A 25,379-nucleotide genomic window follows, 5' to 3' on the forward strand; every position below is an offset into this window, starting at 1 on the left:
CCTATGATTTCTTATTTAACCAGAGATATACATCCAACTGATACCACAATAGTTAGTTCTCTGCACCTTATCATGACAAAGGGCAATGCAAATTTCTGCCAGATCGGCTCAGTTTGCAAGTAAATGCGGAAGGGGCAGACAGAGAAAAGACAGACAGATAAATATGATATAGATTGTCCGAGGAAGGTAGAAATCGTCGCGAATCTTTCTGTGCACCTATAAGTAAAGTGTAAAGAAACTCTCTTTCCCTTAAACATAAATATTTTCCCATTTTGATAAAATTTAAGTTGCATTTATAAATTATTCTTGGGGAAAAAAGGAAGCCGTCTTGAATCTCCACATAGTGTCTTCTCTTAAGAGAACTATGGACACCGAGTAGCCCTTAGAACTTCTAATAGATTATTTTTGATAAAAACTTATATACTTCTCTGGAACAAAACAATGAAAGTAGTTCCGAATCTCTGCGTGCCCCTCTGTGGGCTGTATCTCTAAACCCCCTGATGAAATAATGAAGACAGATTAAAGTTAGAGTAAGGGTTATTAATATTAACTAGTTTTATAAGTCCCCCGACAAAAGAAAGGTGGGCCTGTAAATTAACCCTTGTCTGTTCGTCTGTTCAACTGTCCACATTTTTCTCAATAACTACGCCTGAGAATTTTTTTGAAAAATTGCACAAACATTAAACATGATAGGAGTAAAAAAAAAAGTAACAGAACGGATTTTTCAGGAAAACACCGGTTGCCCCCCCCTCTCCCCAGAGATACCTTTCGGGTTAAAATGGCTAAAATTGACATTTTTGTGCTTATTTAAAAAAAATATGATGTCTTGGATTTTTATAACATTTCTGAAAAGTTGTAACTAACTGATTTCTATATAATTTGGTTTGTCTATATTTCGCGATAACTCTTGGGTGTGCCTTAGGGGCTCTTTTTGAACTAATAAAATACTTAATTTTTGGAACTATTTTACCATATTTGTCCAAACTTTTCTGTGTATGTCTATTTAGCAGTTTTACGTGATGATGAGCTACAAATTTAAATGTTAAGGCCTTGGGGACTTTGGGGCTAAATGGGGGGAAGCAAATGATAAACTTGGTCATTTTTTTTACACGGTGCAGAACTCAAATTTACATATATTAAGGCCTAAAACTACACCGTTTGTTAATTTTCTCCAAGATTTGACGTCCCTTGGGGACTTTTGGGGCTAAATGGGTGAGGGAAAATGGTGAACTTAGTCATATTTTTATGCTTCGTTTATTGTGCACACACGGCGGGGGTGCAAACATGCTCCACTTGTTCAATTTAAACTTAACCAAAAGACAAAATTCCAGAGACATTTTCCAAATTTCAATTTCTTCCCACTAGACAGTGGAGGCATATTCACGTCGATTATGCGGTATAATCACGTTGACACACGTGTTCTCGTTAGAACACCGAAAGTAAGTTACGTAGAACATGGTCACTTACAGGTGGTTAATCATTTGGGAAAACAAAACATTGTGTGTAAGACAAACTTGACATAACCGAACATCGTCATCCGCCATGAGAAGTATATACATGCTAATCCAAACGTTACCATTAAAGTGACCAACGGAGAAAATACTTTTTATGAAGATCCTGAATAAAAAATGCTTTCATTTAATCTGCGCAAAATAGCCGAGAAGATCATGTAACGCCAATCTGTTATGGTAAAAGAGTTTGCCTGAAATGGAACACGTATACCAAACCAATTGCCAAGGTCACTGGGAAAATGGTGGGATGCTTCTACCCCTCCAGTAGATATCTCACTCCTGATGCAATTCTCTATCTATATAAAAGCCAGGTACGGCCAACGATGGAGTACTCTTGCCACATCTGCGTAGGTGCTGCTAGAATCAGCTTAACCTCCCTTGACAGCGGTTTTTTTTTTTGCTCAACATACACCTCCAAACACCCAGGCAACGCCGGGCTGAAATGCTAGTATATATATAAAAGTGAAAGTGTCTGTCTGTCTCTGTGTGTGTCTGTGTGTCTGTCTGTGTACATTTCCCGACGCAATAACTCTGTCAATTTTAAGTCTACAGACTCGAAATTTGATATACAGGGTATTGAGATTTGGGAAAATCTTTGTAATCCACTTCCGGCTAGAAATTTGGCTGTTACGGGGTCTGTAAAGAACGTCCACTATGGATTTTACCACGAAATCTGGATCTACAATTTTCATATCCTTTTCTTCAAATCCTCTTGCTACAGGACTTCTTATTACTTAATTATTTTGACTTTGACTTTCCATGTCTCACTGACATTAGCAAATAGGGTACAAACCTTTACAAATATTTGCTAATATTTTCTCTCCTCTGATGAGATAGTAGACATCGAAACGCTATCGGTTAAGGAGATTAATTTTCTAAAGTATTCTTTGTCTTTCTTAGAATAATAAAAACCTCTGATATGAAACTCAACCACTTCATTTCAATAAGGGTTTTTTTGAAATTCATTGAATCTCACATTTTAATTTATTTGCTCTATCTTGCATATCGAGCAATTCTTATTTAGATGGGATAACTTATAGAATATTACCGCCAGTAATATTTTGTAAATCTTATAATCACAGGTTTCTATACAAACTGAATGTTAAATAAAAAATTATTCTGAAGTATATATATATATATATATATATATATATATATATATATATATATATATATATATATATACTCGTGAGCAAAAAAATGGGCCTAACAAATTTTATACATTTTATTGCACTAAAGGCTATATTGAACAAAGAACAATTGAACAAGGAAACTTAAACGAGACTAATAACACAAAACAAGACATTTAATTTAATAAATGCTTGGGATGGAATCGCATTCCCTTTGGATTTCTTTACAAGGTCAATCCTTGTAGACATGCTCTCAACCAAAGTGAAACACGGTGAAGAGATGCTATTCGATTTGCTTAGCACAGCTTCCCACAGTTTGTCATTGTTCGAAAAGGTTCTTCCATCCAATGCACGAGATATTATGGACCAAATATTCTCTATTGGGTTTAAATCGGAGCTTTGACCTGGCCAAAATATCACATTAATTGAATTATCAGAAAACAATTTTTGTGACTTTTGTGTGCAGGGGCATTATCATGTTGAAAAATAATGTTCTGAGATATTCCCTGCTTCTGGATACTTCGTAACAGTCCTCTTTCTTATATTCGCATTCGAATATAAGAAAGACGACTGTTGCCAAGTATTCCTTTGCGTTGATTGACTTCTCACATCTAATAATTCTCCAACTCCTGCTGCGCTAAAAATCTGCATACCATCATCTCTCCATTCCCGTGTTTAATGGTCGTTTTTATACAACTTGGTGAAAATCTTTCTCCATTTCTTAGGTTGTACCATTCGGGAGTATCGGGAGCATCAATAACAAGACAAAGTCTTCATTCATCTTACCAGAAAACACTCCTGAACTAGTATGTATCTTTCTTGCCATAATACGAGAAAAATCTCTTTGATGTTCTGCTTAGATAAAAATGGCTTCTTTGCACGCCTTTTAAGAAAATCCTATTTCTTTCATTCGCCTAGATATTGTATATCTAGAAAGAGAATTTCCAGTCCCTATTTTGCATTCTTTACTCTGGTCAGCATAAGTTTTCTTTTAATCCTTCAAAACAGTAAATTTAACTAGGGCGACCAGATCCAGATTTCCGTTTTACCAAGCATTCGACTTCGAACCTTTGACCAATTCGCTTCACTGGAGAAAAAGATGTTTTTACTTCATCTTTTCTTTAGATATCAAAGATCTGCTTGTAAGTCATTTTGGACTGCTTTAATTCTGCAATTCGGTTTTTTATATCCTCACCAGGATGCGGTCTTACCATATTTACCATAAGTTTTTCCACTTATTATTATATGCTATAATTATAATGATCTGCAAAATAGAAATTTCTTGTTAAAATTAACAAAAATTCATGGAAAAATATTCAAAACTCGATTTCTTCCTTCTTTCACTCTTGGCCCATTTCTTTGCTTATGCGTGCATATATATATATATATATATATATATATATATATATATATATATATATATACACTCATATATATATATATATATATATATATATGTAGACAAAAGATTTTGAAACATCAGTTGGAAATATTTACTGATTTAAAACCACCTGAACAGTGAGAATTATATTTTTTTCTCTCACTGGTTTTCCAACTGAAACCAATTTCCCTCTTTCCTCATTCGATTCTTAGCTTTTAATTTATCATTCTGACGTTTCCTCTTTAGAGGGTCAGACGATAAGGCCTTAAGGAAATTTTAACAATTCCACCTGCCCGTTTTTTTTTTGTTTCTTTGATCTTTTTGATTTAAATTAAATTGTTTCCTCTGAAATTTCTCCTTCCATTTTGCTGTACCAAGAATATACTTATATATATATATATATATATATATATATATATATATATATATATATATATATATATATATATATATATATATACATGTATAGATAAAATTATATATATATATATATATATTGTTGTTTATTTTATTGTTATGGGTGAAATAGTTATCCATTACACAGGTGTTAACACGTTGGTGACCAATATAATGGTGAAACACGTGTCAATATATAATTATTTTATTGAAAAGAAAATATATGTAGTTACTTATATTCAATTGTTCCCAACTTTCCAGTAATATATGCTTGCTATTACTAAATTAGTTTTGTCGTATTCCGCGTGAAAATCAAAACTTTTAATTATTTTTTCCTCCGTCGTTGTTTCTTATTGTCGTTCTCCCTTCCCTATAGTTTTGTTACTCATTCATTTGTTTCCTTTTTTTGTGTAAAAGCGATTTTGTATTTCATTTACATGTAATTTCTATTAACTTATTTGTGTTACTTTATTTTTTTCTTAATATTAACGCCTTAACGTTTTTTCATATGTACTTTTTTAATTTTATACCTGCACTTTTCTCCCCTTTTGTCTTTGCGTTTCCCTTCCATGTTCTCTCATTGTTGATTTTTCTTACGTTTTTTTTTCTCTTTATATATGTATCTGATACTGTTTTCTATTTTTGTGTTGCTATTCCCGTTTTCTATGTATTAGTTGGATGTTTCTTTATACTGTTTTCTTTGTTGCCTTTTATTTTATTATATTTTTGCTTTCGTCTGTATTCATTAATTTGTTACTTTCGTTCTTTTTAGTCACTTTTCGCGCTCTTTTTCCTTTATTTAATGTGATTACATTTTGCTTTGTTTTTATTCATTCAGCTGTTTCTTTTTTCTTCCTTTTTAGTGCTACCATCTTTTGTTTCATTTTTATTTAGTTGTGTCGTTCTTCTAGCCATTTCCTTTATTACCTTGTATAAAATATCCCTTTTTTGTCCACATAGCCGGTCGTCAAATACACGTCTGCTATTTAAAACATGCAGAGTTCGCATTTATTATTATTATTATTATTATTATTATTATTATTATTATTATTATTATTATTATTATTTACTACCAATTGTTATATTGATTCCAATATAGTAAAAAAACGAAAGAAACTGAGACATGTGCGTACGAGTATAATGTTTTTTTCTTTTCCTAAACAGTTCACTTCTTTAAGTAAAAAAATGTACCCATGCTGAGATTGAAATCGAAAACCTAAAGTGAGTTAATTGCGATAACCAGTAAGCCAGCTTGCCACGCTCTTTACAAAGTGGTTTTAAACCTACATTTTTAACGTGCTATCATGGGAACGATTCCCGCTGGTGAAACAGTTGACAAAAACATAAAATTCCGATAACCTCGAAATACGAAATTTTGAATTTTGACCCCTTAGCAGCCATATTTGGGGATGAAAATAGAGTAAAAAGTTTTCCACATATCTGAACACACTAATACGAAATATCAAGTCTGTACATCAACAATTCGTTGAGTATATAGGTTGAGAGTTGTCCGCACCCACACATACATTCTCACATTTATAGATATATAGATTTGTTACTTTTTACTCTCTTTTTTGTTGCCATTTTTGTTTCTTTTTTCGTTTCTTGCCTTCATTCATTTTTATTGCATTTTGCTTTCTCTTTTTTTATTCATTTGTTACCTTTTTTGTTTCTTTTGTGTTGCATCTTTTTTCGTTAAAGTTTTTTTTTTTGCTCTTTTTTCATTGGTTTTTATAACATTTTGCTTTCTCTGTATTTATTAATCTGTTACTTTTTTTAAATTTTTGTGTTTAATTGTCATTTCTGTTTCTTTTATATAACTTTGTCTTTTTTTTTCACTTCTTCCTTCAATGAATTTTATTACATCCTTCTCTTAATCCATCTACTAGCTGGGCTACCCGACATTGCTCGGGATCATATAAACAATGAGAACATTGAAGTTGATTTTGGATATAATTTTTATTCTTTGGAGAGAAGAATTTTTAATGTGTATGTATCATTTGCTATGTCGAGCAAAAGAATATGTTACCTACCCTAGGACGGCTATTACACACGTATGAAATAATTGTACCGTTCTTAGGACAGGTAATTTACAGAACGTATATGAAATAATGTTACGAAAATAATAACTTTGATATATTATCTGGGTGGTTTATTTCATTACAAACACAATAATCGATTTATTCACATTTCATCGTTTTTCATAATTCTTGGATATGTTACTAATTTCGACAATAATTTTTTATAAGTGTAACCCATACTAACATCACCCTTACGAAAAAAATAACTTTGATATAGTGTCTGTGCCGCTTATTTAATTACAAACGCACCAATCAAACAATTAACATTTTATCATTTTGCATAATTCCTGGATATGTTACTAATTTCGACAATCATTTTTTTATAGTTCTAACCTACATTATCAGCCCACCTTTACAAAAATAATAACTTTGATATATTGTCTGGGTTGTTTATTTCATTAGAAACACATCAATCGATTTATTCACATTTTATCATTTTTCATAATTCCTGGATATGCTACTAATTTCGACAATCATTTTCCATAATTGTAACCTACATTATCACCCCACCTTTACAAAAATAATAACTTTGATATATTGTCTGGGCCGATTAATTCATTACGAACGCACAAATCAATCAACTCACATTTCATCATTTTCATAATTCTTGGATATGTTACTAATTTCATTTTTTTTTAATTTTATTGCATTTTGCTTTATCTTTATTTATTCATTTGTTACTTTTTTGTTTCTTTTGTGTTGCATCTTTTTTAAGTTAAAGGTTTCTTTTTAGCTCTCTTTTCATTGGTTTTTATAACATGTTGATTCTCTGTATTTATTAATCTGTTACTTTTTTTCATTTTTGTGTTTAAGTGTTCATTTCTGTTTCTTTGTTATAAATTTGTCTTTTTCCATTTCTTTCCTTCATTGAATTTTAATACACCATTCTCTTTATTCATGTATTTGTTACTTTTTTTTAAATTTGTGTGGCCATTTTTGTTTTATTTTTATTTAACAGTTTTTTTCCGCCCCGTTTCTTTATTGGCTTTAATTGTATTTTGCTTTCTTTATCCATGAATGTGTTACTTTTTTCACCTTCGTTTTATATAGTCATTTTTGTTTTCTATATTTAACTCTGTTTTTCTCTCTACTGAGTTCTATTACATTTTCTCTGTATCCATTATTCTGTTACTTTTTCCCCTCTTTTCATTTTTAGATGCCATATTTGTTTTATTTAACTCTATCTTTTCCCGCTTCGTTTCTTTCATTGAATTTAACATTTTGCCTTTTCTGTATTTCTTCATTTATTACTTTTTCTTCTTTTTTATGGGTTGCCTTTTTTTCTTTTTCATGTGTTGTTATTTTTTTCTTTTTTATGAGTTGCCATTTTTTCTTTTTTATGGGTTGCCATTTTTTCTTTTTTATGGGTTGCCATTTTTTCTTTTTTATGGGTTGCCATTTTTTTTATGTGTTGCCATTTTTTTTCTTTTTATGTGTCACCATTTAAAAATTTTTTTTATGTGTTGTCATTTTTTCTTTTTCATGTGTTGCCATTTTTTTATGTGTTGCCATTTTTTCTTTTTTATGTGTTACCATTTTTTCTTTTTATGGGTCGTAATTTTTTTCTCTTTTGTATGGGTTGCTATTTTTTTCTTTTTACGTGTTGCCATTTTTTTATTTTTTATGTGTTGTCATTGTTTATCTTTTTATGTGTTGTCATTTTTTTCTTTTTTGTGTGTTGCCATTTTTTATGTGTTCTCATTTTTTTCTTTTTCATGTGTTGCCATTTTTTATGTGTTGCCATTTTTTTTTTATGTGTTGCCATTTTTTTCTTTTTTATGTGTTGCCATTTTTTCCTTTTTATGTGTTGCCATTTTTTTATGTGTTGCCATTTTTTATGTGTTGCCATTTTTTTATGTGTTGCCATTTTTTTATGTGTTGCCATTTTTTTCCTTTTTTATGTGTTGCCATTTTTTTCCTTTTTTATGTGTTGCCATTTTTTCCTTTTTTATGTGTTGCCATTTTTTTCCTTTTTATGTGTTGCCATTTTTTATGTGTTCTCATTTTTTTTTCTTTTTCATGGGTTTGCCATTTTTTTATGTGTTGCCATTTTTTTCCTTTTTTATGTGTTGCCATTTTTTTCCTTTTTTGTGTGTTGCATTTTTTTATGTGTTCTCATTTTTTTTTCTTTTTCATGTGTTGCCAATTTTTTTATGTGTTGCCATTTTTTTCCTTTTTTATGTGTTGCCATTTTTTTCTTTTTTATGTGTTGCCATATTTTTTCTTCTTATGTGATGCCATGTTTTTCTTTTTAACTCACGTTCACTTCTTAGAAGGCATATCGTCACTTAAACGTAAGAGGCTATTATTATTATTATTATTATTATTATTATTATTATTATTATTATTATTATTATTATTACTATTATTATTATTACTATTATTATTATTATTTTTATTATTATTATTATTATTATTATTATTATTATTATTATTATTGAGCTAATTCTGTATTACATTGTACCTAATTTGGGACCGTGCCTAGGAAAGATTAAGAAGATATTGGTTTACGTTACATTTAAACTTCTGTATATCAGTGCAATCATCAGGAAGATAATTCCAAAGTCTAGCTGTCTGAGCAAAAAAACTGTTAGAGTAGAAAGCTTTCTGGCATTTATGAGCATAACAGTGAATAGCTGTGATTTTGTTGCAAAGCGGTTTTGTCGGCGATAGTTACTTTGAGGGGGGCACAAATGTAACGAGTTCATCAGAGCACATTCCATTAAAATAATTGTAAAACAGGTACTGGGATGCAACATTGCGGCAATAAGGCAGGGATTGCCTTAGTTGACAAAGCGGGATTTATTAAATTGGAGAATCTTTGTTGGAACCCATGAAAGAGGGAGAGACTAGCGGTAGATGCACCAGTCCAGATGTGGCAATGATACTCCATACATGGGCGAATGGTGGTTCGTAGATGTATAGAATATTCTCAAGTGTGACTAATCTTCAAGCACAATAGAGAGAACCTACCTTACTTTGCAGCAGCTTTCGCAATGTTCGCATTGCATTTGTTCCAGTTCATATTTCCTGTGAATATTAAACGGAGGAATTTAAAGAAAGAATTTTCAGGCAGGGTGTTATTTGTCATGACTATCAGTGTTTAGAGACATTCTTATAATAGGTAAAGAAGAGCAGCTTAGTGTTGCTAACATTAAATGTTACCATCCATTTATGGAACCATTCCACTACAATCTGGAGGTCATTTTCATAGGACTCCGCCATTGTCGTGGAGTTGTGTACATCTGTTATCCCCGTGGAATGTGATAGAGCGTCGTATCATCACCAAATATACCTATCTACGCTACGTTAAAAAACGACCCTGGTGTCTAACTCTGTCCCGTGGGGAGGCATAGTAAATAGGTACAATATTATCAGGGAGGTCGTTAATGAACATCGTGGAATATTTTTTCATGATATCGCGAAGTAAATAGGTGATTGTTTTATTTAACGTTTTTCTCTTCTTCCTGTTTAACGTTTTATTTCACGTTTTATTTCACAGTTTTTCTTTTGTTCTTTTTATTTAATGTTTTAACTTTCTCTGCTCTTAATTTTACGTTTTATTCAACATTTTATTTAACGTTTTCTTCTTCTGTTCTTTTTATTTAACGTTTCAGTCAACGTTTTATTTAACGTCTTGTTTAACGTTTTTTATTCTGTTCTTTTTATGTAACGTTTTATTTAACGTGTTTTCTTCTATTGTTATATTTAATGTTTTGTTTAACGATTTTTCTTCTGTTCTTTTTATTTAACCTTTTATTTATCGTTTTTTCTTCTGTTCTTTTTATTTAACGTTTCATTTAACGTTTTATTTAACATTTTTTTCTGTTCTTTTTATTTAACGTTTTATTTAACGCTTTATTTAACGTTTTTTCTTCTGTTCCTTTTATTTAACGTTTTATTTAACGTTTTATTAAACGTTTTATTTAACGTTTTATTTAACGTTTTTATTCTGTTCTTTTTATTTAATATTGTATTAAACGTTTTATTTAACGTTTTATTTAACGTTTTTTAAAACATTTTTTCTTCTGTTCCTTTTATTTAACGTTTTAGTCAACGTTTTATCAAACGTTTTATTTAACGTTTTATTTAACGTTTTCTCTTCTGTTCTTTTTATTTAACGTTTTATTTAACGTTTTATTTAGCGTTTTAGTTAATATTTTATTTAACGTTTTAGTTAATGTTTTTGTTAATGTTTTTCTTCTGTTATTTTTATTTAACGTTTTATTTAACGTTTTATTCAATGTGTTAGTTAATATTTTCTTCTGTTCTTTTTATTTAACGTTTTATTTAACGTTTTTAACATTTTCTCTTCTGTTCTTTTTAGTTAACGTTTTATTTGACGTTTTATTTAACATTTTTGCATTCTTTTCTTCTGTTCTTTTTATGTAAAGTTTAATTTAACGTTTTAGTTAACGTTTTTTCTTCTGTTCTTCTTATTTAACGTTTTATTTGACGTTTTATTTAACGTATTTTCTTCTGTTCTTTTTTTACAAACGTTTTATTTCACGTTTATTTTCCTTTGGCTCGTTTTATGTAACGTTTTTACTTTTGTTCTGCTCTTTATTTAACGTTTTCATTAGCGTTTTATTTCACGTTTTATTTAACTTTTTCTTTTGTTCTTTTTCGTTGATTTTTATTAGTTTTGCTTTCGTTTTTCTTTTATTCATTAATTTGTTCCTTTTTTCTTTTTTATTCTCTATTGATAATCTTGTTTGCTTATTTAATGTCCTTCTACTTTCCACCAATTTTTTTATTACTATTTTATATCTTATCATATTTCGCTTTTTGTCGCTGTCCATTCGTCTTCCTCTATTTTATGCTTTTGTTATTTGTTTAACTTATGGTTTTAGACACTTATGTTTCTTTCTTAACTCATTTCTTTCTTTCCTTTATCTTCTACATCTTTGTCTACATCTATTAACACGTTACTTTTCGTGTTGATATTTCCGGTTTTTTTTTATTCGAAACCGTTTTCTTTTTTCTATTTATTTGTTTTATATCAATATTGATTTTCTTTTTATGTGTTTTACTGTTTCTTCTTTATTGCTTCTTACGCCCCTTTTTTATCATTGCTGTATTTCCTTCTTTTTAATTCCATTATTTTGACCTGTTTATTCTTTGTTTTTGCTTACATGCCTCCCCACAAGGGCAGAGTTAGACACAAGATCGGTTTTTTAATGTGGGAAAACCCAGGGGCACTCTGGTTAGTAACAAAAATAAAAAAAATGTATTAGTCATGAAGTCAGTCTTCTGCGTTAACTGAAACAAAAAATGAAATGTAGCGATAGAACAGATACTACACTTTGAGATATTAAATCCTTTATTTAGGTTAAAAATTAAAAAAAAAGTTAGCATGAACAAAAAATTTAGGCACAAGTCCAACTCAACACTTTGATCTTGGGCTGCAGGCCAAGAAAGAAAAAAGGCAACCTCTTTTCTTTTTTCTGTATTTTTTGTTATTCGTTCTTTCTGTCCTTCACGCTCTGTTCTTTCTTTGGGGCTATTATTCTATACATTTTGAAACTTTTCATTTTATTATTTCATTTTGTCTTTATTGCTATTTTTGCATGGGCATCGTTCCAGACAAGGAATATAGAGGCATTTTATATAATAGGCTAAAAAACCTACTATTTCAAAGTCAAAAGCTAGTCGACAAAAAATGCTAGATTCCCACCGAGAAAACAGCCATTCTTCCTCCTTTGTCAGAAACATCGCCCGTCGAAAATGAAGAAAAGACACAATAAAGATTATTTTCACTTAATCTCCTGCTTTATTGATCGTAGTGTTTTTATGTATATCATTCGTATACGGTACAATCACGTTGACACACCGGTTCTCACCAGATCACTCCAGTTAAGCAACGTTGAGCAACGTTGATCTGAGGTCAGATGACTGACTATTTGGGAATACGAGTCGCTGTATTTGTCGATAGGTAAACATACCAGCCTGGGAAACTGGCGCGGTATATTCTTCTCTCAAGAGTAGATGGACCTCTCTTATGCCGTGGTAGGTAACTCTTCTAGTGATGGCATCACGATAGAAAAGTACCCTTGATAGCCTTGGTGAAGCATCAAGTATTTCCAGCCATTAGAAAAGGCGCGAAAGATTCCGCGGAATTTGGCCACGTTTCACCTTCGCCTACTGGCATTGAATAAAACATCTGATTTGATTTGATATCATTCTTTATTTGATTTTATAAAACCTTTATATTTCTCTTAATTTTATTTTTATTTGTTTGTTACTGATTTCTTATTCATTCATTTATTTACCCCCTTTTTTGTGATATTTATCTTCAATTTATCAATAGTTACTAGCAGAACACGTGGAAATTCCATAGTAGTTGAAAATTTTAAAACATATTATGAATAAAATAGATGAAAAGAAAAATTACACAAATAACGACAAATTTAAAACCATTTTATTGCAAATCCTTTTTTAACGTTTTAAAGCGAAAAAATGGTTTTAAAAATTAGAATTTTTCAATAAAAAAATCAACACACAACACATTGTTATGTTTTTATTTTCCTGGATAATTTTTTTCAATATAAATTATAAAGGAACAGATGTAAATTCACTTAACTATGAAAAAAAACTGACAGTCTCCTCTCAACATAACTTATATTTTAAATTATAAAATGAAATAGCCAATTTGAAAGCGTTAAAAGACAGCAATGTTTTGTCATAGTTTTAGAAGAGAAATGGTTCTAATGAGTTTTAAATAATAAAGAGCGACTATACAGGGAGGTAATTCGTTTCTCATTAATTAATGTGTCAAGTGATGATGTTTTTTGTGACACTGCGTAAGGATAAGAACATTGATATTTAGATATTTTATTTGTCTTCACTTTAACTTATATTTTTATGTCTGTTATTGATTGTTATATATTATAGTATATTAGATATTATATTGTTATATATTATAGTATGTTAGATATTATTATATTGTTATATATCATAGTATATTAGATGCTATTATATTGTTATATCTTATAGTATATTACATAGTATTATATTGTTATATATTATAGTATATTAGATAGTATTATATTGTTATATATTATAGTATATCAGATATTATATTGTTATATATTATAGTATGTTAGATATTATTATATTGTTACATATTATAGTAGATTAAATAGCATTATATTGTTATATATATTATAGTATATTAGATAGTATTATATTGTTATATATATTATAGTATATTAGACATTATTATATTGTTATACATTATAATATATTAGATAGTATTATATTGTTGTATATTATAGTATATTAGATATTATTATATTGTTATATATTATAGTATATTAGATAGTATTATTTTGTTATATATTATAGTATATTAGACATTATTATATTGTTATACATTATAATATATTAGATAGTATTATATCATTATATATTGTAGTATATTAGATATTATTATATTGTTATATATTGCAGTATATTAGATAGTATTATATTGTTATTTATTATACTATATGAGATATTAATATATTGTTATATATTATAGTATATTAGATATTATTACATTGTTATATATTATAGTATATTGATATCATTATATTATTATATACTATGGTATATTAGATAATATTATATTATAATATATTGTAGTATATTAGATACTATTATATTGTTATATATTGTATCATATTATATAGCATTATATTGTTATATACTATAGTATATTAGATAGTATTATATTGTTATATATTGTAGTATATTACATAGTATTATATTGTTATATATTATAGTGTATTATATATCATTATATTGTTATATATTATAGTATATTATATAGTGTTATCTTGTTATATACTATAGTATATTAGATAGTATTATATTGTTATATATTATAGTTTATTATTAATTGTTTTTCTTTCTGCTTTATTTTTACTTTTCCTTTCTGTCATTTTTTAACATTCTTTTTAAGTAATATTTGTTGCTGTTATTCATTATTAATACAGTTGATTTCGGATTCCACTTGTCCTTTTTGCCCGCTTACTATATTGCGATTTCCGTTTTCTTACATTTTTTTTCTACGTCTTAAATGTTGTTTTCCTTCATTTATTCATATGCTCTTTCTTTCTTTCTTTCTTTCTTTCTTTCTTACACGCATCCTTCCGTTTTTATTTCGCAATTCCTTACACTTTTACCTTCTTAGCACATTCGTTCCGCCATCATTACATATAGACTCTACGCTTCCTTCGTTCTTTCGCCGATTTCATTCTCATTACTTATTCTTTATTTATTAGTCTTTTGGCATTCATTTCCTGTAATCTGATTTGAGTTTGTTTGATATATTTTTTCATCGATTTTCTATTTTCCATCCATCGCTTCATTCGTCAGTTTCTATTCACTCTATCACTCTGTTCACATTCTTTAAGAGTTTCTTTATAACCTCTTAACTTCAATTTCAATAGACGGGTAAACATTTTATACACACACAAACACATGAGCAACCACACACATATAAGTATATATATATATATATATATATATATATATATATATATATATATATATATATATAACTACATATGTAAACTATATATGTATATATATAAATATATATATACAAAAATATATATGTATATATTTGTAAACAAACACATCTATATATATATATATATATATATAGAGAGAGAGAGAGAGAGAGAGAGAGTGAGATAGAAAATGATCGAGGCATAAACGGATACAAAGAGGAGTAGAAGGGTTGAGAGATAAAATACGGATAATTATGGCATACATATATACAAGGCATACATATATACAAGGCTAAATAAATAGATACTTAGGATCTGATATATATATATATATATATATATATATATATATATATATATATATATATATATATATATATCGGGAAGTGATATACAAACTGCCATTAGCGTATTAAGCGACGCTCTTTGTGTAAACAAATCGAGCGGAGGCATTTGGACGAGGTCAAAACATCGTTAATTCATTACCTAAACAGCATCAGCCATTTAGCGCATTGATGAGAATTTGGGCGATCAGGTTTCGATCCTGGCTTGAAGCAATTGCCTGTCTAGCCGCACTGACTGTGAAACAGCCAAACAGTAAATGTATTTTGATGATATCTATATATATATATATATGATGATTGCAACGTCTTGTCAGACGAGTGCCACTCCCTCAGACATTTGAAATCCATGAGCCCAAATGCCTGAGGGAGTATCTATACAATGATGATGTTACAGAGTCTTAGCTTTGTACGACAGCTAAGTCTCTCTCTCGGTTCAAAATGTTGAGATCCAGCAACAAGCAAGAGCAAGATAGCCAGAAACATATTAAACTGCAGAGCAGCTTAATGCGGGTACTGTTCTTCCACTTTATGGTTTTTTAAATCAGAGATTTGCTTCTCCTAAAAAGGTTACCTTAACCACGGCTTACGGGAGCCCTCTCTACCCCCATACACATATACACACACACAAATATACACGATGCTAGTTGGCCGTTGACCCAGAAAAAGAGTTCATTCGCCCTTTGGAAGGTATTGTTTTTAATCCTTCAAGGAGACTAGCTGCCCTCCTCACCAAACAAGTCTGTAACCAAACAAGTACCATGTAACCCAGTACTACCTGCCTCATGGTCGGGTCATCGGCGACAAAACTGGTCCCCCCACCCACCATATATATATATATATATATATATATATATATATATATATATATATATATATATATATATATATATATATATACATACATACATACGATTTTATAAATGCAATATTGTCTATGTGTGTGAGTTCGTTCATTATAGACCGCGAAATGGCTGAACAAATTTTTTTTTTAAATTTGCAGAACTTCAGTGTATAAGTCTGGGAGCGATGTTAGTTAAGTTTTGTCTCAGAATACCCCCGATAATTACTGATAATCAATAATCAAAACCGTTATTTTAATTTATATATCATCGGTAAACTTATTTTTTCCATGTCGTCGCTTAGCAACAATGATAGAAGAACGGGTCGTTAAAGTTCTACTGTGGGTAAGTTGATAGCGTGTTTTTTTTTTGTTTTTTTTTTTTCTATGACGTTTTCAGTAGGTGTAAACTCCGCTCGCTAATTTCTTTTTATTTTAATTAACTGCAAAGAATTTCTCGAGACTTTTTGCGTGTTTATTTTTTTTTGGGGGGGGGTGTTTTTGCACGACGTTGTTTTTAGTTCAAACCCCTCACGTAAATTTCTCAATGTTTTTTTTTTTCATTACCTGGAAAACAATTTATATAAAATAATTTTATAAAAAAAAACAGTAGGTTCTCTAAGGTGCAGTATAGAATCACATATATTTTTGACTAAGTTAATGTATGAAACGATGTGAAGCTCCCCCCCCCCCCCCGAGGCGATTTCACGGATTTTGATGACAATAAAAATATAGGAGTGTGAAATATTCGTTGATCAGGATTCAAGCAAAGCTGAGCAACGTCGCGTCTCCGTGCTAGTATATATATATATATATATATATATATATATATATATATATATATATATATATATATATACTCCTATATTGTTTTTTTGCGTGTATTGATACTCATATTAAAACACTTTTTTTTCTATTTATTTAAAAAGAAAACAAAACTTTGCTATATATTGGTCGTGGAATTGCATTTATTTGCAAAAGATCTAGCTAATTTGCATATTTTAAAACATTCATCTTTATAAATTCTCTATTAGTTTTTTTGGTTTTCTCATGGGATGATCAGCTTTAGTTAGCTATTACTATTCATGCTGATATTCTACATGATTTATACTTGCGTAATATTTGCGTAAAAAGGTCATAGTAAACACAAAACTTTTCTATATTAGTCCTCGAAAGAATAGGACACAAAATGTTTTAAATAATAATAATAATAATAATAATAATAATAATAGAATAACAATAACAAAGACTTTCGCTGGCGAGGACTACTATTGACCGTAACAAGTTATACAGTCATTTTGTAAATTTTCATCTTTATGTTTCTCGTTATGTATTGAATATTTGTTAATGAAACCTATATGAAATATTTTCCTTATTAAATTTTAAAGATCTTATATTCTGAAAAACGTTTTTAAAAATTTAATCTTAAAAAGTTATTTTAAAGTTTTTGTTAAAAAAATTCATATTTTCTCATTATTCAGACCTGTATTACAAAGAGGGAGTTGCAAAAAATTAGTTGTGATTTGAGGAGAAATACAAACTGAAACATAGAGAATATTCAGACCTGTAATAATACAAAGAGGGGCTTGAAAAAATGAGTTGTGGTGTGCGGAGGAATACAAACTGAAATAGAAAGAAGGAAATTTTTAAAATATAATCTTATAAAGATCAGATACAAGTTAGAAAAGCATTTCATCAAAGGCATGAAAATTGTTAAACAAAATGTTTTTACGAGAAGCTTTAAAAATAAAGGTACAAGATTCAAATTGAAATTTATTTATCTTCAAATTGCACTTTTATAAATTTTACAAAGTAAGGTATAAAAATTTAATTTAAATTGAATCAAAAAATTACCTTGGATTTATTTGATGTAATGTACATTTTGTTGCAATTTAAAAACATTATCTTACATCAAGCAATTAATAATATAGATATATATATATATATATATAATAATATAGATATAAATTTGTCAATGATATTTTTTTAATGCAACAAAATGTACATAACATAAAATAAATCCAAGGTAATTTTTTGATTAACAATTTTCATGCCTTGGATTAAATGCTTTTCTAACGTGTATATTTATGCATGCGTATATATTTTGTTTACAAAATGTTACCTACCAAATTCCTTAGTCAGTTTTTAGTCTAACAGACATGAAAGTTCATATTTAGGGTATTCGAACCTTGGCGAAACTTTATATATGGGCCTTAGCAAGGGAAAATTGGTGCAAAAGTGAGAAAATTAAAAAAATTGAATTTGCCAGGTAACGGTCGAGCGAATATGCATGCGTTACGTAATAGCTATTAGTTCATGTCTTAATCTTAAGGCTTGTAGTAAACATGTCTTTATATGTCCCTTCTATCAAAAGATAATATTATTGATAGAAGGGACATGGGCCTATATCGTGATGATGGGCTCATAATAGTGAAGAATGCTACAAGTGTTAAATGTGATCAGATTAGGAGAGCAATCCATAGGGACATGAAAGATTTTGGCCTAAAAGTAGAAGTTAATGCTAACTTAAAACAAGTTAATTTCCTTGACGTTACTTTAGATCTGGATTCGAATACTTATAAACCCTATATGAAGGATAATGCTAACCCTATTTATATACACCCGCAGTCTAACCATCCACCATCCATTATTAAGCATATACCATTATCTATTGAAAGTAGAATAAGTAGCAATTCATCTAATGAAGTAACTTTCAATGATTGCAAAGCTATTTATAATACAGCACTTAAAAATAGTGGGTATAAGGACATAGAGATAAAATATAAAGTAACTAACACTAGCACAAATGGATCTAGAAATCGTGGTAGGAAAATTATTTGGTTCACACCCCCCTTTAATATTATGTTGAAAACAAAACTTGGTACAAAATTTTTACAACTTATTAACAAGCATTTCCCACCAAATAATATATTACATAAAATATTTAATAAAAATACATTAAAATTAAGTTATAGCTGTAGTGATAATTTAGAAAGGATTGTAAAAAAGCATAATGGAAGAATTTTAAAGACGACTAATAGAGAAGATGAAAATAATAGTGCAAACACTGCGGTGAATAAATGTAACTGTAAAAAGCCTGAGGAATGCCCAATAAAAAATGAATGTCTGACCTCATCAGTGGTATACCAAGCTAGGATATTCCCGGTGGAGAACCCAAGGGACGAAAGACTCTACATAGGGAGTACCCAAATGACTTTCAAAAATAGATTCTATGGACATACACGCTCGATGAGTAATCAAACATATGAAAAGGACACTTCCTTATCGTTATATTACTGGAAATTAGTTAGCGAAAATAAAACACCTAGTATAGAATGGAAGATTATTAGGAGGGCCAATACTTGCCACTCATTGAACTCACCATGTCCATTATGCTTATCAGAAAAACTTGAGATAACTAGGTTTAAAGACAGAGAAAAATTATTAAATATTAAAAAAGAAACTGCTATATCCTGCAAACATTTCAGAATACACGCACTTAAAGAACTCTAAATTAGTAGACTAGAACAATTATGAGTACAACTAACCCCTATCAAATAACACCTCCCCCCACAAAGAGGATTAGTGAGGTCGCAACTATGATCATACCGGTATGGGTTACGTAAGTCGCTTAATATTCTACTTCATCGAGCAGTTATGGTATTACTAACCGAAACAAGTACCTGTATGAAGGTATATTTGCGACCAAACGAGTAATAGATTGTTTTTGAGTGAACCTCGTAATAATGCATGCATATCGATGTTTTTGGATGTGTGCATGTATGGATATAGGATCTTTGTATAACCGGGTAGGAAAAGCAATTTATAAAAAAAAAAAAAGAAGAAATATATAGATGAAAGAAAGTAAGGAATGAAGGGTGAATTAAAGAAAAAGGAAATTAGGGTGAATAAACAAAGATGAAGGTAAGTACTACAATATATAAGCTTATATACTCGGTTTGTATAACCTAAATACTCTGATTTCTGTCATGTGTCATTATATATTATTATTGTATCGTGATACATCTTATGTATATCTGCCTTACCATCGAAAGAGTGTTTGCTTAATATGAGGATAGGCCTATGAACATGCTGAATTCAATATAAACTTTTACGTAGTGTAAATTCTTACGAAAAAACCTATAACTTAGGAACATGTAACAAGCGGGTGGGGCTATGAAATATAACTATGCGTGTAGAGTTTGATGGAAAAAGGGAATTTATATGGTAAATGTATTCATGTCTGTCTCTACTTTAGATGTATCATTTGGTGGCAAGGTACAGATATATATGTATATGTCTATATTTGTATGAGTATGTATGTATAAGTATATTTTAGGTATGCTGGTATGTTTGTATATTTTTATAGATATGTGTATCTATATATCTGTGTGTATGTTTGGATATGGATGTATTTCTGTGTGTATTGTATGTAGATGTATGTATATGCATATATATTTTCTGAACTTTTAGAATAGGCTGCCTCGTATATGATTGTTGTAACAATATAGACTGCAAGAATGTATGAATGTCCGAATGTTGTTTATATATATGTTATATGTGTATGTATATGTGTGTATGTATATATGTATATATGTGTGTATATATATGTATGTATGTGTGTATATGTGTGTGTTTATATATATATATATATATGTATATATGTATGTATGTATATATATATATATGTACACCCGTCTGGACTGTGATAGCATAATATTGAATGTACGAAGGGGTTACCACGCTACAGTAGTAAAGAAAAACGCTATTATTCGTCTCTGTATGTCTGTAATGTGTGTGTGTATATATGCGCGGGTCTGGCAAAATCTAGACATTTATAAGTATATTGATATATGTATATAGGTACATGTGGTATTTAGATAACTTTCGTGTTTTATATTTATTCATAGTTTGTTTGTTTATTTGTTTTAATTTTATTTGTTTTAATTTTATTTTATTTTTATTTTTATTTCATTTTATTTATTTTTGTCTTGTTTTATTTACCTTAATGTAATTCTTAGCTCTATTCCTACGTAGTTTCAGAGTTATTGTCTAGTTTCAGTATGTGTGTTGGAAAAAAAAAGCGTACAGCATGGATTCGCTTTTGGATATACGTATTAATATGTGTGTGTATGTGTGTGTTGTATGTGTGTTGCATGTGTGTGGGTGGATGTAGATTAAAAGGCACCGGTCAGTACTTAGCTGACCATCGCTAAGGTTCTTAACTTACAGACTCCAAGACAAGAAAACTAAATTCTCAAGTACCTTATGCCATAAAACCAAAAGTTAGCTTGGAAAGGGAAAGAAAAAGATGTTTATTATCTTCAAAAGACCTCACTCATCCTTTTACCGTATTTTATGACTCCCACCCAGGTTGCATGCTAACTTGATAAACGAAATAGGAAAATGTATTCGGTGGAAATATCACTTTCGACGGTAATTCTTGGCCTGAAGACGTAATCCCCCAACGTGGGTGATTACAGAAACATGTATGCACATATGTAGCCATTAATGTTTGTATAAATAAAATTAATATATATATATATATATATATATATATATATATATCGGTGGTTGCTTGCATATATATAAAACATGTGTATATTTGTATATATATGAAACATTGATTAATATATAGCGCACTTCTCACACACTCTTTGTATATTATGTACATATATACACACAACGACATATATATATATATATATATATATATATATATATATATATATATATATATATATATATATATATATATCAGAACATTTTTTGCGGTTTTAAACTTTTAAATTTAGATTAATATGTCTTGGTTGAAACAAAATTTTTTGATGGAAATGAAGACCATAAGAATCAACACACTTCGGTCAACGACAAACAAGTATTCCTGCTTGCGTTTTGCTGGGGATCTATCGCATAAAGCGTTTTCGATATGGCTTAGGGTTTTGAACCATTTCTTACGCATAAAGTTGTCGCGATGCTTTAAAAAGTGGTAGTTGGTAGGTTAGATGTCTGGAAAGTATGGCGGATGAGGCGGTGATTCCTAGTCCATTCGTTCAACTTCTACAGGGTCGGTTTAGCAACGTGCGGTTGAACATTGTCGTGGCGGAGAATTGGGCTTTTTCTATTCACTAATGTTCAAATTTTTGATGAATTTCATTCATTTGTTGACAGTACTTCTCCGCTGTAATTATCTCGCTTTCATTCCAATGTAATGGATTAGACCGGTAGCAGACCACAGGCAGCATGACGTACTTATGGTCCAACTCTGAATTCGGGGAGTGTCGTTGAGCTTTCTCGGCGTCTAACCCCTGAGCTGAGCATCACCGGTTGTTGTAGAGAACCAACATTTCATCGCACGTCACAACTTGGTCGAGAGATGGGTAGTTCTTGTTGCGTAACCGAATGAAAAGATTACACTTCATAACGGCGGTTCTTTCAGTTATTGTTCAATTCGCAATGAACCCATTTGTCAGGGTGTTTTTATATTTTCAACTTTCAGGTGATTGGTAATCGTCGTATACGTTACATCTAATTTAGATCAAGTTCCTGAACAGTTGTACGTGGATTGGCTTTGAAAATTGATCGTTGTCAACATCCGATGGCTCAGTATTACTCTCATTATCTTCAAGTCTTTTCTCGCTATAACGAAATTACTTAAACCATCGATGTGCTGCGCTTTCAATATTGAATCCTGCGCCAAACGCTTCGTTAATATTACGAGCTGTTTCAGCATAGTTGAAATGGAAATAAGAAAATTTGTGCGAATTTTTTTTTTGTTTTTTCATCTTGTATTCAAAGTTCTAAAAATTAGACAAGAGTTAACGACTGTAATTCAAACGATTAGATAGAGCAGAAAACGCTCTTACAAATGATATATAAAGTAAAGGTATAATAAAGAAAACTTACTTGAAAATCAAATTTTGAATTCTTTATGTAAATACAGTCATATCTTGCTACGATGTGCAGACCGTTTCAATCATATTTGAATTCATCAGGCAAGTAAAATTAGAATACAAAAGTAAAAAAGGTTTCAGGCCTTTTAAAATTATGACTGGCATGAAGCAAAGCTAAAGTAATAACTTTAGCTTTGATTCATGCATGATAACTTTCACACATTATAGACGGCCCCTGTTGCTCTTGGAAATATACTTTATTTCGTTACTAGCATTTCAGCCCGGCGTTGCCCGGGTGTTTGGAGGTGTATGTTGAGCAAAAAAAAAAGCAGTCAATTTTTAAATTTGAACCCTAATATGACCCCTTAACATTTATTGTTTGGGGCTCAAATCAATTTATTAAGTTAGATCTATGTCCTAGGAACGTATATCTAAAATTTCAAATGTTAAGACCCAGAATTAGCGGAGGAGTTAGGTGGAGTTCTCAAAGGTCAAATCGTTGAACTTTGACCCCTTATCAGCCAAATTTCTGGCCGAAAACCGATCACAAAATCCCACTACCATGTATATCAAATTTCGAGTCTGTAGACTGAAAATTGACAGAGTTATTGCTTAGGGAAATGTACACAGACACACAGACACAAACACGTCCACTTTTATAGATATATAGATAATATATACTAATCCTGATTTAAGAAGCTCAATGTAATCACAGAGCCATATTATAAATGAATGACAAAGTCTATATTTCAAAGTTCATGGTATTGACCATCTTACAATTTATTCCTTTAATTCAGATGGCATTTACAAGTCTTGACAGTATCTGTTTCGTAGCAGTACATCAATCACTTAATTATTATATCAATCAGTGAATCTATTTTGCCCTTAACTCATCAGAAGAAATAGCAATATATATATATATATATATATATATATATATATATATATATATATATATATAAAAGCAATAAATATATATAGCAATATATATATATTATAGATATATAAATCATATATATATAAAAGCAATAAATATATATATATAGCAATGTATATATATATATATCTATAAAAGTGAACGTGTCTGTGTGTCTGCGTGTCTGTGTGTGTGTGTTTGTCTGTATGTCTATCTGTCTGTCTGTCTGTGTACATTTCCCTACGTAATAACTCCATTTTTAGTCTACAGATTCGAAATTTGATATACAGGGTACTCAGATTGGAGAAAATCTGTGATCGGTTTTCGGCCAGAAATTTTACTGTTAAGGGGTAAAAGTTCAAGTATTTGACCTTTGAGAATTCTACCATATCAAAAGTTTATATATAGGCACCTTGTACATGGATCTAACTTAATAATTTGATTCGAGCCCAAAACAATAAATGTTAAGGGGTCATAATAGGGGTCAAAGTTAAAAAAATTGACCTTTTTTTTTTTTTTTGCTCAGCATTCACCTCCAAACACCGGGACAACGCCGGGCAGCCATGCTAGTATATATATATATATATATATATATATATATATATATATATATATATATATATATATATATATATATATAATGTTTCAAAGACGGAAATTTTAAACTAAAATGAATCACGAAATTTTTATATTATGCATATATATATAGCTTATTTCAAGGATTATATTTTGGCATTTATCATTTAGATACAATTTCGAGCATACGGCACCCCGCGGCTTGCGCGACTATGGCGTTATCTAGAGCTTCAATTTTCACAACTCTGTTCATTAAATTAGGCCATATAACGGCATTAACGCGTCCAACAATGACATGAAAGTTGAAATATCCTCAAAGAAAATAATCTGTTTGAGTTAAATCGCACGAACGAGGTGGCCAGTTGATAGATACATTTTGTCAAATTATGTATTCATTCCGCATATATTTTACTGAGTAAATTGCTCGAATCGTTCGTGTGTGGAGTGGTGGCTCTATCGTTCTAGAACAACATAATGAATTGCCAAACAAAGCTGAACTCAAAATAACCGATAGTTGCACAATCTGCTATTAAAGAAATAAGGTTGTCAATTCTAGATTATCCGCCTCTAAAAACATTCTGTATGTGTATAATTGTGGGTGTATATGAATGCTGGTAATTTTATATTTATACAGGATGCGACGTGAAAACGAATTCCAGAGATTGACAAAACTAAATAATATCATTCGCGAAAAATAAATGCTATTGATGTTTAAACATCTTTCGTTGATTTGATTATTGAAATTGTATTCTCTGATCTGTGACCTCTCTTTGTTATGAACGTGTAGAAACAGTTAATGAGCTCGAAAGGAAATA

The 25,379-nt window shown here is 30.0% G+C and overlaps 1 protein-coding gene across 2 annotated transcripts in view; it reads left to right on the forward strand.

Moving 5' to 3' along the window:
- LOC145258224 (GTP-binding protein Di-Ras2-like) overlaps positions 1-25,379 on the forward strand; it is a 606,981-nt gene that overhangs the window by 15,950 nt on the left and 565,652 nt on the right. The window lies entirely within an intron of this gene.

Source organism: Euprymna scolopes, chromosome 33 (assembly GCF_053919585.1).
Source record: "Euprymna scolopes isolate OS-2025 chromosome 33, ASM5391958v1, whole genome shotgun sequence".
Lineage (NCBI taxonomy): Eukaryota > Metazoa > Mollusca > Cephalopoda > Sepiida > Sepiolidae > Euprymna > Euprymna scolopes.